This window comes from Ischnura elegans, chromosome 9 (assembly GCF_921293095.1).
Source record: "Ischnura elegans chromosome 9, ioIscEleg1.1, whole genome shotgun sequence".
Taxonomy (NCBI): domain Eukaryota; kingdom Metazoa; phylum Arthropoda; class Insecta; order Odonata; family Coenagrionidae; genus Ischnura; species Ischnura elegans.
The window spans coordinates 98,625,926-98,640,525 of record NC_060254.1 but is presented as its reverse complement, the minus strand read 5'-3'; the positions used below and the strand labels follow the sequence as shown (position 1 = coordinate 98,640,525).

Below are 14,600 nucleotides of genomic sequence, written 5' to 3'. Positions count from 1 at the left end.
GAGCTATTAAAAAAAACTTTCAATCATATCCCATCCGTGGTAGCAGCGTTCGCGATCGCCTGCATGTGGTTGGATCATCAGTCGCTGCCCTTCCGAAAGCCGCCTTTTCCTTTGGATGGCACTGGGGCCGCGTGTTCGCCGCAGAAAGGTCACCGCGGTCGTGTTTCGCCTCATCGCCTACGCCCTCTACATCGCGTCGCATTCCGAAGGTCGTGGTGCATTGTGGGCGGTACAGTTGGGGTTGACAAAAAGTGGGCATTAGCCATCAGAGCATTATTTGACGTAGGTTTCGCTATTATTTCGGAAGTTTTGACCATTAAAATCAAAAAAGATTATTATTATAGAAATTTTTAACATAAAATTATTATAGAATAATAAGTTACATTTTATTTCCATTAAATCGCAAGGCATTACGAAATCAACGACAAGGTCCACTATATCACATCGTTTCATTACTAGCTACAAAAAATATTATACAATAAATTAATTTCCGCTATTTAAACCAGGGCATGAATTTACAATGGAATGAGTTGGCATAAATAAAAATACCGCACTTCATATCACACGCCAACACATTTTTACGAGGCCACTTAAGAATAGATTCAAGGTATGGATAAAGAATATTATGTTACATTTCCACGATTTTTCGCACTATTTAATCTGTTCATAAGTATTTTTTTCTTGATAGTAATCTATTTCTGCTGGTAATTTGTCATTAAGAGAAGCGGCGTACTGAAAGGCCATAACACCAGACCGTAATGTAAGAATAAATATTCATTTGAATGACAACTTTTCTGGGTTGCTTTTTGTATTTTCACTTTTAATTTTTGAATGGAACATTCTCTTATTTATTTGATTAGTTCCTAGAAAGTGCATAAAATGATTTGTCATTTAATTTGACCCTTTTTCTGCCGAGATCGAGAAATTTCATCCCCTTTTTTATCGAACTTCAGTCATCGTTATGGGTGACTAATTTCCGTTTCGTGAGCACAAATAGTCGCTTGAACGCGCTAATATTTCTCTGCGTAAATTTTTTTCTCTGAGTGAACATGCTTCTGCTGGGACCAGAACACATTCCAGTTTTTTTTCCTGTGGGAGGTCGTAAACTGAAGATATTAGAGCAGGTCTGGATTCCATTCATATTGCGCGGACGTTATTCTTTTTTTCATTTTTAGACCCCACCCAGATAGAGGATACGACTGCAGGCGAGGCGCAATTTAATTCATATTCAGATAAATTAAGATACGACGGTGGCACACGTTCTCCTTACTCGCGGAGTCTGTCCTCGGTTATTTCCTTTCCGAGTATTAAATAAGCGTGAAACGACGATTTCCCCCCGAAAAATAAATGAAAGAAAAAAAGAGGAGGCGTGACGATATCGTGGAAAACGTGAAAATTTCACCCCAGTAAACATTTTCCGAATGCGGTCGGAATCCAGTATGCTCGCTGCCGGCAGGCAAAATTGCAAATATTCCGTAACGGGTCAGATCCGTGCTCGGTAAAACATTTCGATGGACCCGACATGGCTATCGTCCAAAATTCCTCTTTCCGATTCTATTTCTTCTTTATTTATTTTCATTTTTTGCTCTAGGAAAAAATAATCCTTCCATATCCACTCGCCGTTCGAAAATTGTTTCCTCGTATTACTTTCGTTTCATTTTGCATCTTCGCCGACCTATTCTAGTCTGACGGCACGGAGTCTTCTGGGATATGCATCTCCTTCTTTCCGGGCCGTCAACTCGGTTGCCCCGAACGTGCATTGCAAGGTGCCTGCGGTGATGGATTTTCCGGCGAACGAGTCTAAGGCTATTGGAGTAAGAAATTAGCTTTGTTTCCGCCGGAAAATTCTATTCGCCGTAAACTGACGGACAAGGAAATTTTGATAAATGCTACGAAATTTGTGCGTAAAGGGCTTCCCGTCTTGGGACTACTGCACTTACGAATGATATAATACGTGATTAATTAATATAAATCAAAGCAAAAAATGTGTTAAGTGAGATATTTTGAGTTGATTATCTCTAAAATTGTCCATGATTAAGTTATCCCACCAATGACTTTGCTGTAGATTTTTTTTACTGTAATATTTGTTCCACCATAAAATAATATGAAATAACTATACATAGGAACAGCAAAGGGAGAAAGCTTCCACATTCGATAAATCAGGTGAAATGATGGAAATCCTTGAAAAAATAGATGACGATATGACGAAAACGTTCTTTGATAAGAATAACAACCAAAATGAATCAATTGGTGGATTGGTGCTCCCAGATTTTCGTAACATAAAACTCTCCTCTGAAAAATAGTTCTTTGGAGACTTCATTATCCAAGATATTTTTTTGCTGAAACAAACTTATTTCGTTCATATATATTTGTTTAAAAATTGTTGTGTAAACTTTGTGGTCTTATTTTTTCTGACAATCACGACGAAAATTAAAATTTATAACCTAAAAACTTACGATTTGAAGGATGATCCACTTAAAAGCTGAGGGAAGACGAAGTGATGCAGTAGCAAACAGAAGTCGAGAACAAAGAACACTATCGGGGCTAAGATTTCACTTCCTTATCACTTTTCAGGGGAGTCTTAGCAGAAAATGTATCTGGAAGTTACCTGAAAAAAGACAAAAAGAGATATAATTATAGAACACAGATTATTATATGATCTATCGATCTATTAATTTGTGAAAACGTAAAAATGATGCACATATGTGTAAATGAAAGAAAAACGCATCTACCAGGAAATAGGACATATGTTATGTTTATGCCTCATTAAATGCCAACAAATTGACATGACAGAAGAAAGACGAATTATTTCAAATGTATGGTCGGCATGTATACTAATTAAAATATCACTACGTAAAATCGGTGCACAATATATTTGGCTTAAAGAATCGAAGATTATTTTCTGAATTTTTACTGATTAGGCTGAAAATAGGCGGACATCTCATCCCCATTCATAACCAGGAGTTCAATAAGGTCTACATAAAAAACTACATAGTCACAGGGCTGATTGTAAGTGGCCTCATCATGGATTTTTCTGTCATTTACCACTCTAGTGTGCGCGTAGAGACCTATAGTTGACAAAAACAACACACATCAAATAGTAGATGGCTGAGGATGACGTGAATACTCAGTGACGTCAGTTTAGTGTCTAATAATTGCAGATAGCAGAATTAAATGGAGAAAATACATCTAAGAAAAGACTAACAGACAGCCGTATTTCAGTCGCAGGCATCGGTTCTAACCAAAAATAAATTAGATGAAATGGTATATTATACCTGCGATGATTATGGATTATGAGATTTTTCACAGTAAGATATCCCAGCACAACCTAGAACAGCTGAGAACAGGGGTATCCCGAAGCTGTGTAATTAATTATAGATATTTACGAGGCGGCAAACAGCTTTGGTCATTTGCACGAGAAGGATGGGCAGCGAAGGAAGGATGGAGAGAAACCCGGCGTTGGCATTAGCCCACATTCAACGAAAGGCGCCAGAGGATCCAAGGCTATGCGTCCCATTTAACGGACACTATGCTGCTACTTGTGAGCATCACAAAGTACTGGAATAGGGATCGAACAGACTCTGGAGAAAACTTCGGTCACCGCCGGGATTCGAACCGGAGCTCATGGGGTGGGAATTCAACTCTCCAGCCAAAAAATCAACCCCAATTCCCAACACAAATTAAATTGATAGCAAAAGGACCTATAAAAGTGGTCAAATTACGTATACAAAGCGTGGGTAGGGGAGGAAAAGCTTTCAGTGCTCTAGTAATGAAAGAAATACTTTCCCTTATTCTCATCACAAGGAGCAAGTATATCTTCTTTCCGGAGCCCAAATGTTAGTCTAATCAGCGTTGTTTTCAAAAGACACCGCCCGTCTGACACCATCGAGTTACCACATCCACCCACGCACGTCTCAAGGACTATAAGCTCATCCAACAAACCCCTGCGTTAGTCGTTTATTCTTCCGCCACACCCTCCCTCTGGCAGCAGGGTCGCCACCTCGATCCTCAACGCCCTCTGTCCCCTTAAGAACCGCCCACTGGCTTATGCAGCCAGTCGGCCGATCCACTCTTCAGAGATAATTACTTTAAACGACGCCTCGGACACTCACAAATGGCAGAAGAGAGAGGGAGGAGAGGAAGTAACAAAAACATGAGCAGCGGGGACTAAGAAGGGCAAGGAATCCAGCCCTTTAACCCTTTATAACCCAGTGTTGCTTCTAAGCAACATTAAAAATGTTTAAACTTTCAGCTCTATTCGGGAGATATCTAAACTTAATATTATTTTTAGTGTAAATTTTAGTGACGAAATATTTAGCTGCTGGATAATTATCATTGAGTGTAACATTTTCAAGTTTTCAAAATGAAAAATCTTGAAATTTGATTTCTTCCAGAAACTGCTCTGGGTTAGAAAGGGTTAAGAGGCAGGGCTGGAGTTATAAGAATAGAAATAATAATGATTATATATTTATTTGACGGGCTTAAGCCATTAAAAAATGAAATGCATTGTTCAATTATCCAATATACACTAATATACATCCTCAACACAAAAAACATAAAGATAATACATACACATTAAGAACAATAATACAGATAGGCATGGTTTTTAGAAACATAGATAGTCAAATTTATAGAAGGGAAATTAAACACAATTAATAATCTAAATTGTTGAAAGAGAAATATGTAAAAATGAATGATAATATACACTGAAATTCGTGCTATAAATATATATATAACAGTAAATTAGGTATGGCATAATAGACGGTTCGGTAAGAAATATTCGAAACTTGAAAAATATCATCATGTGTTCATATGTTATTAAAAAATCTATCTATTCTGTAAATGGTTAGATCCCGGCAGAGGCAGAGATTTTTCAGAAAGTGCCCAATACCTGCTGCAGTGTATTGCGGAAGAAAAATAGTGGATAAATTTGGATGCGTGCAGCTCCTAATCAACATTAATAGATAATGCATAGTACTTACATAAAATCATATCGTTGACATACATCTCTGTTGCTTTAGTATCGTATTTGCTATGTTATTGTTGCATAATGTATGAACGAATGAATGGCTATTTTTATCCATGAATGAGGTTTCCAACCTTGAGGGGGTCAAATAAATATACCAATGCGTTGGCAAAGAATTAAATACTATCATTGACCAAACCACAAGGAAAACCAGAAAATTTTCGATTTCATTTCGATAAAAAACATATTGCCAATAAAGTGGTTCTTTTACGACACAATAAACAACCTAATTTGGAAGCTGCCGAAATGATTTAAATAGACGTTAGGACTTTGGAAATTCGTTTCTAAAGCTAAAAAGAAATAGCACAAAGCCTTATATAATAAGTATAAAATAATATTCTTTTATTCTCTCATCTTCAATAATGAGATTTAGATTAAAATTAATGAAGTAAAATATTAAAATTTATTTATTCAATCATGTCAATGATTTGTGAAATTGGCTTTGAGTTCGGAAATTCATTTTTAAAGCAAGAGCATAACAGTCCTTAGAAAGTAAACATACATAATGTAACGAGTACGCAGAGAGCGGACGAGTTTTTCGGAGTTTCCGAAGATTTATTTTGGTCTAATTCATCAACGAATGCGGATATTTGCAGTTAATTGGACGAAAATATAAATATGGTGAATGTTCCTGGTTATTTCGATATTAAATATCAATAGGAAATTGTAAATAACAAACTTATATTGGGTGTTTTTAACGGCTTTCCCAAAATAACCCCTATCCAAAAACAGCTGTTTAAATTAGGTATTCGCGAGTATTTACATGCAAAATTTACTAAGCTTTTAAGGTGGCATGCTGTTGAAGTTAAAGATTTTTTAATGAAATAGAAACGTAACCAAAAAACAGTGAAAAATTACACTCATTTCATCGGCTTGCGATGTCAAATCACTTAGAAGTCACCGGCGATAATATGAAATCATCGCGGTAGATATGTCAAGAATAGATAGGTTTCCATTAAAACGTAATTAGCACGGTCTCAGCACAATGTTAAGCGTGGTTAAGCAAGTGGCTAAATAAAAAGTACAGTGGAAAAAGATTGATACCTTACCTTTACACCGCTTAAATCATTTACACCGATGATAAACATTGCAAAATAATCACTTTTCACACCATTAAAAATCATTTAGTGCCAATTTTATACTATCAAATATCTCTTTAAAAATAATTTCTATTCCTTAGGGTGTTCCAGATTCAATAGCCGAATGCTTTAATTGTACGGAATTTCATAAACAGAAAGCTAAGGAAAAGTCTTCAACTAATCCACTTTATCCCAAAAAAGAATCAATTAGCATGCAGTTACAATATCTACCGTGCAAATAGAACCTCCTTGACTTTTTCAGAATATAATTTTCATCGCATTTCCGTCAATTCGTATAACTGAACCCCCTACAAATATCTTTGATCACTATTACGAAAAAAAGCCAAGCACAAGAGAAACAGGTTTACATTTTCCTTGCGCACGCATGAAATGCATTAGATAGCATTGAATCTGGTGTACTCCGCCGACAATGCCGCAAAACTAAGCTCAAGAGGTTAGTCTTGCTATAACAAACTTCCAAAGCATTAGTATACTGCACTCACCCTACAGTATGAAATCCAGCAAACTAATGCCGCAAGTAATGACATGATTCCCATTTACCATTCTCTTTCCTTCGATCAAAGGTAAACCTTCAAAGTGCTACACGAGATGAAGAACTTCAATAATTGAAAACATCGCAAAATTATGATGAGTAAACGCCAGATGCCCAACATATGGCTTACTACATCCGCTCACCTCTCCGCTAGTGTTGACGCGGCCACTATTAGGGATTGAATTTATTTATTTTTATGTATTTATTTCACCAACAAAAACGGCAGAAAGGCTTTTGCATTGGCTGTTCACAATCGAGGAGGATCATGAAAACGGGAAAGAGGAGAATTTAGTTGGTCCGGAGAGGACCGCTAAAGATTCTATGCAGGAACATCACATCAGGTAAGACACGGCGGTTAGTAATATCGGAAGTTCTGAGGGAGGAAAGGATTGAGTCACGGGCATCATATCTGAGAGTGGTGAATACGACCCGACGAGAGCACTCCACGTCTTGTACTTGATGCATCCACGGGAATGGACAAGTTAGCGGAGCCATAGGAATATAATTTATCTGATTAAAACCTTTATTGAAATCAATCCGTTTTCAGTAATTACCGTGAAACTGTTTAAGTATTTAAATATGTGGAAAAAAACAACATGTCCACCATTTGTAAAGTCATTCTTTTCATAGAGCAGGCTCTTCTAATTCATGGATTTTCAGCAAAATTTTCTTCAGTTAAATTTTTAAAGTTCTTATTTTAAACTAATTATTCCATATTGAGCATGTTCTCAGCTATTAAGGTTGGGATACAGTGTTAACTCCCGTAACTGATATAGTTATTGACATTTTCAACTCCTCTCCTCAATTTGCTTACAAACACGGGAAAAAATGACATTATCCTACCTTCCGCTGGAATTTTAATGATATTGGTGTTCCTAGGGTGAAGTATCTAACAATTAGTCTCTAGCGACTAGTCAAAGGTTAACTTTGAAAAACTACACACATCGTTTAATTCCTTCGAAACGGAGAGGGCTACGGCAAGCCTTTGTAATTCGTCTCCAATTCTACCCAATTCGAGTCCACTTCATGCGAGGCATGTGTACTTCCCGGAACTACCACCACTTTTGCTGTAGCTCCACTCTCCTCACCGCCCGCTGTTGAATGAAGGAGACGGATCGGAGAGAAAAAGCAAGGGGTGCAAAATTGATTCACTCATGGGGGATAGGAAGGAACCTACTATAGGCTAAACACGTATTCGGAGACTCCCGGCGACAATAGCCTGATCAACCGCTGCACCCGAACAGACTTGGGAGAAAACGTGAGGCAGGAGACTCCGATAGTTAGGGAAGATGACACACACGGAGATGAGGCGCTGACGCTCCAGGAAGAAGCGGTTCTATGGGAGTCGAGGAAAGAGACTTGAAAGGTTGAGTGGGAGTTTGTATAGCGAAATAAAGACGAGGAGACATCCAAAGGAGAGTGTTTGAAGGAAAGGGTTTTGAGGAGTAGGTTAGCATTAGGATATCTGAGTGACGAATTTGAGCCATACTAAAAGTACGGGTAACGTCCATACACATCGTTAATTTAAAAGTTTTTTTCACGCTAACCTTTATCAAACTTTAATTGTACATTTCTCAGTACTTTAAAAATGTTGGTGGCATTAAAAAAATACAAAGCTACTGATATATGTGAGATATGCTCAATGAAACCGCTTTGTACTTTCCACAAAGCTTTTTATTCACCCCAAAATGAATTAACTCAAAATATGTGTGGACTCTATAAATAACTCCTAGTTTCAGTTAAAATTCTTAACGCACCGACATTCCAAAGAGCATTATCGCATTATTATTGGAAATTATCGCATTTATCTGTTATAATTTAAATTTAATTATTTATAATTTTTATCGTTAAATTGTTACAAGTAGGCCCTTGGCGATAGCATAAACATACGATGCAAAACAATTGAAAAAACTATAAGAGACCATTGGTCCCTATTTCTTCAACCGCATTCTTCTTTTAAAAATATGCAAATTTTGCGGGAAAGACTGAAATAGCTTTGCCGATAGGTCGTTCCAGTCCCTTATGCTCCTATTCACGAAGGAAAACTGCATTAAATTCTAACTGATGTCACTACCACATATGATCCCGAATTGTGCTCATCTTACAGCTTGTCGCGGTTGTAAAAACCTTCGGGAAAAAACTTTAAATAGGAGTGATATGGTCCTAAAAAGGATGGATAAGGAGACAGATAGAAGACAAACAATTTCGGTTCATGAGCGGAAGGAAGATTCAAGAGTGGTGTTGAAGGCTTACGTCACCATCCCATTCATTGCGGGTCCTTCTGAGGAAATCGCAAGGGCTTTAAAGAAGCACGATGCGGTCACCAAATTGAGCTGCGTCACTAAGATAGTTGACATCCTTCCCGGACCCAAGGACAAATTTTCAGCAATGCTCCCCAAGGGCGTATCGGTAACAAGTGCCATGCTCCTGTGGTAAAAGAAGTCTCAGTGAAACATGGAGAGCGCTAAAAATACGTCTAAATCAACACAGGAGAGCAAATAAAAACGAAGATTTCAAAGCACCTGCCATCACAAGACGATCGCAGCATATGCCTAGAGTGAACCTGGATAAACGATTTTTTTTGGACTGCTCTAAAATTATGGAAAAAGAGGAGAAATATTTATTCCTAATTATGAGAGGTACCATAGAAATAGTCAACATTCCGAATGATTTTAACAGGGAATATGGTTATCCACTCCACTGTGAGTGCAAAAGAATAATTTACTGAAAAATTGAGGACATGATTAGCGTAGGAAAATTCTTGGTTTTGGTGGCCAATATACCGTATATAAAAGAGAGGACCACGCAGCTTCTGCCCATACTTCATCTAATGACTCCAGCAGGATACCGGCGCAAATATCCTGAATATATGTCAAAAAATACGTAATTCACTTCCGCAGACCTAAAAAACATTTGAGAAAGGACCACGATGGTGATTTCCGACCTGAATTCGATGGGAAATGTTTAGTTTACTAGTTTCAACCTTTCTTGTTTTCGGCCGGATTCAGGTTTTATCAAGTTCATAGAATGTGTACCGTTGAAAATAGGCGATAAGAGAGAGAAATTAGAGTTTTGGTCTAATGGTAATACACGGATGAAAATGAGAAGGTGCTCTTCAGAGTTCAATGGAGCATAGAATGAGAGAAAAGATCGTGATCCGGAAGGAAGAACAAGAGATGACTTAGGTTCGTATATGAATTGGAATTTAACATGAGAGGGCAAATCAGAGGAAACACTGCTGAATTAATTTGGGAGAATAATGCCAGAATAATATCATTCAGCACTTTTCTCCATTTACTGTAAAACAAGGTTTCAAAGCTTTCAATAAAATCAAATCACTTTCATATGAGTAAAAAGGCTTAAATCGAACATTTAAAACATCATATTGGGAAAACTAAATAGCTGACAAACACATATATATTACACCTCTGACAGAAGAATAAGTATGTTCCGTCTCTAGTTTGGAGTCAGCAACTAGCAATAAATACCTTTATTTCACATTTATCTCACCTAAGGGATATTTGAATGAAGGAATACTTTGAATATTCCCACAGAATATTTTTAAAAAAATTCATAGAATCTCACCCAATTGTCCTATTTTCAGTATTAGTAAATTTAAGTCTCCTCTAGAACCATTGAGCGTAAAAGTGAGAGCCAAGCTGTGTTGGATAATAACACCACACTGTTAAATTCATAAAGGCTGCAATTCCATATCGATTCCGATGTCCACTACGTCAGTTTTACTGGGATAAGAAATGTAAGCATGGTGGAATATGGAAAAGGACTAAAATCTATGCACTGACAGCCTAAAATGTAGCAACGCTTGACTAGCAAACATAGACATTTTTCGCTATTAGCACAGTGACCCTCGGGAGGTATCTAGGGTGGATGGGGCAAGTCGGTCCAGACAAAACAGAGCCTTTCGCTGGCTTAGCGTTTTCCTCGCTGAACGCGCTCAGTTGTTCGTTCGGAGGAAAGAGGGCGAACCGCCTGTTTACACCGCCACCGTCGGAAAATACCAGTAATTCCAATTCAAATAGGGTCACGTTCCACGTCTACCGTCCCCCGTTTGGTCCCAGCAGTTTGGTCTTACGTCCGGCGGTGGTGTTACCACGGCAGACTAATGATGCCCCTTTTCGAGCCCATATTGGGTACGTCAAGACGATATTACAATTCAAATATCGCCATGTGTTGAACATTCAGAATCGCACCATATTCGATGCCAAATGACTTGTAATATCATCAATTCATGGAGGCAACGCGCGGATTAATTTCAGCAATTCCAAAGAGATATCTTACAGAGCGGCTCGATGAACATCATTAGAAAGCCTCACAAAAATTCTAGTCAGGTCTAGTTCGACATAAGGTCCAATGAAATAAGACAATCTTTGTCGAATAGGTAGGTATAGGATTTTTTTGTTTTCCTCGAGCGAGGACTAAATGCTGGGTCGACCTCAAGTAGTCAAAAATCTCTTAACGCTTATCTTTTTTTATATTTTGTTAAGCTTGAATCACAAAATCGTTTGAGTCACGGCTTTTGGGCGTTCCTCTGCGTTGTGGTGTCCATTAGTGACGACAGTTTATTCAGCCATCCTATTAGCTTCATCAGAGATAACTAAGAATGCTGCGAACTGCAACAGAGAGGACGGCTACACATTAGCCAGCACATGGAAAATGGGTCTTCCAAGCCAAAGACCAATCAGAGGCCAACTGAGAACCAACCAATCAGAACCGACCTTCGATCCCCCAAGTGCCTATATAAGACGGCAAAATTACGTGTCATACATCAGAGCGGGAATTAAGGATTTAGGGAAACTCAGCGTCGCGACCACCGCGGTGGTGGTTGGTCTTCTATGCACATCCGCCGGAGTCAGGCATCTTCTCATTGGTCCGTATTGGAGGCAGGAGATTTCTCATTGGCCAATCTTCTCTGGTGTATTTTTTCTTTTTCTCTCGAGTAGGTTTGAGCACTCATTTCCATGAGTTATGCATTCGTCAACTCATGGAATAGAACAAAGGTAACCAACCTTCATTTATATACTTAATTTACCCGGAAAGCCATCTCAATAGACGTGGAAGGGGAGGTGATTGGACCTCAGCCGTTAATTCATGGCTTCGTAACAATATTTCTACTTAGGATATATTGAAGTATTTTATTTTTCGGGGGAAAAAACGAAGTCCTAAACTATTCATGATTAAAAAATTATCTCGTATTTTAAAGTTTTGACCTTCGGGTTGAATAACTGACTCGATATTTTCTCTCGATAACGAACGCTTTAGATAGTACACAGTTCTAATTTGTATGCATGTATGCAGAGGTACTCGTTTGAATTTTGTATCCTGGAGAAGGGTGGCCAGCCAGCGTGAGCCATCGCACCACGAGAGCGAGCGTGTCTCCTGCCTACTTAGAATCTCAAACCCCTTTCCAACCCCGTTCATAATGACTTCTAGGGGTTGCTCGCTTCAGATGCGGGAGACAAGGGTTGACGGCGCCCCAGCCGGCCCTCAACCCCCATGATCTCAAGCGATGACACCCCATGCACCCCCACGCTTAAAATCCCACCCCACCCTCCACAATAAGCCCCTCTCCGGGAGCATCCCTTGTAACCATCTCAAGATTCCTATATGGCAATATTCTTAACTAGAGGTAGGCACTAAAAAAGCCTAACTTTCTTGAGGATGTAAAATTATTGCCTACTTATAGCATATCTACCGAATGAAAAATTAATGCGTTTCATTCCGGTTGAAAATTCGGAGACATGGCTGCTGTGCTTCATGAAGTGTTTAATTCTCTGTGCTTTACTTGGGCAATAATGCAGCTCCCTTTATTCTGGACCTATTCTTCTAAACACTTACTGATTATTCACTACATCTATCCACCTTATCTTGCGCATCCTTCTTAACTTAAGTTAAGTTTATGGTTAAGGAGGTGAAATTAAGTTTATGTAACTTACTCACTTAGTGATTCGCCTGGAAATTTAGTTCAGATTGGCGAAGGTAAGCCTACCCCGGACTAAGTCTTAGAAGTTTACGTATCAAACGCAACACAGAGGGCTAGATCATTACTCAATGGCGTGTAAATTTTGAAATCACTATATTGTCCAAACTTCGTTCCAAAATTAAACGCGAAATATCAAATATTATGGGTGTTATACCTTTCCCTTCCGCTACAACCTTGTCGCAGTGGAAAGGTTTGCGCGATCCTATGACCCCCACAGCTGCACTGACGGAAACTATTCTAAATTACTCCCGGTAAGGCCACCCATGCCAGATAGTTCTAAGGTTAGGAGCCAGATGAAATTTAGTCCACGGGGTGGTGTCACCTAAAAAACACTGCTGGAATAAGTGTGAAATCCCACCAACTATTTCCTCACTGTAAACATGGGAGTACAACCCAATGAGCCCCGGAAACTCATCAAACGGGACCCGTCCGAAAAGGGCGGGTGTCGTTCAGGCAAGCGAGGTCGCCAAGGTCCTCGGACTTGACTTACCTTGACTAAAGTTTATTTTACCTGGGTTGGGTGAGGAAAGATGGCCCCATCTTCCCCCAACCCAGGGCTCTCTACACAGAGTTTCATGGCATGACAAGAAGGTGGCACGTAGGCCGATAAAATGTCTTGCTTTACGCAATTATTCAGATTTCAGATCATCTCAGGATGATCCGGTGATTAGCAGTCAAGCCTTCGGGCAACGTGGTTCGTTGCCGTGGCCGGAAAATCCCAGCTTTGGCCATGTGTGAATAAAGGGCATTAACCAATCAATAACTATATACATAAATTTGGAAATAAATGAGTATTTGAATAAAATAATAAATAAATTATTAGTTTAAAAAATATTTAAATGAATTAGAAGAAAAGGATAAAACATGGTATAAAACTTTGGAAAACTTTACATCAGTAGCTAAAAACTCAAAGACAGAAAAAATACCGTAAAAAATTAATTAAAGAGAAAACAAAGTACCAATAAATATTTTTTAAACTATAAAAAGTCTGTCGATAAAAAGAAAATTCAAGTAAATAATATTCTAAATAATATTAAGAACTGTAATAAAAATTACTTTTGGATGAAGACTATAAAAATGTTAAAATAATGAAATATAGGCAAAAAATAGTTTTTTCAATACTTTGCAAATTACAAAATAAATAAATAACACTGATTTGATTGATCAATGAATATATAAATGGAAAATAAAAGTTGAAAAGAATTTTTTTTTAATTAGCCACAATAGGATCTCAATAGGTGTCGTGAACATGCGATATTCTTGCAGAGACTGATAGTCATCATCACCAACATCCAAGAAAGAAGAGGACCAAGAAGAAGGAGAAGAAGAAGGCGACAATGCATGCATGGACATGCCATGTTAGGACAATGGTGAAGGAGAATAGACTACAAAATATCGAAAGGGAAATACAGAAGGAGAGGATCGATATCTAGGGACAATGCACTTCAGTGAGGTGAAATTATTGTGAGGATTACTGGAGTGATAGCGAGGAGAGGCAACGATGGGTAGCTTTGGTATTAAATTGTAAGAGAAGGCTTTGTTTGTAGGAGGTGATAAGGCGAGAGATAGAATTCTGTTGAAAGAAATTGAGACGCGACCCTCCAATCTGGCGGTGGTTCAAGTTTACATGCTAGGTAGCAATCATAGGGAGGGAGAAGTAGATGATGCAAACGAACAGCTCTAGAAAATAAGTAGGGAAATCCCGGGAAAAAAATTGTACTGATGGGGAACTGGAATGCCTCAGTCGGGGAAGGGAGAGGTGGTATCGAAACAGAGAAATTTAGATTAGCAACCCTAAACGACCAGGGGAGGAAAACAATGCACTTTTTCAGAGTGAACAAGTTATTTATGGCAGCCACTTGGTTGAAAAATAGTTCTGAGCGAGGTACTCCAAATAGTCCGGGGATACGTGGAGATACCAGAGATACCATATCATGGCAA

The 14,600-nt window shown here is 38.5% G+C and overlaps 1 protein-coding gene across 6 annotated transcripts in view; it reads right to left on the bottom strand.

Moving 5' to 3' along the window:
* LOC124165227 (lachesin-like) overlaps positions 1-14,600 on the bottom strand; it is an 878,935-nt gene that overhangs the window by 791,253 nt on the left and 73,082 nt on the right. For 5 of the 6 annotated variants that reach the window (XM_046542522.1, XM_046542529.1, XM_046542528.1 and 2 more), the window contains exon 2: positions 2,457-2,608. The exons of the other annotated variant lie outside the window; for it this stretch is intronic. The gene's annotated coding sequence lies outside the window, so the exon portion shown is untranslated. The remainder of the gene's footprint in view (positions 1-2,456; positions 2,609-14,600) is intronic. 6 annotated transcript variants of the gene reach the window in all.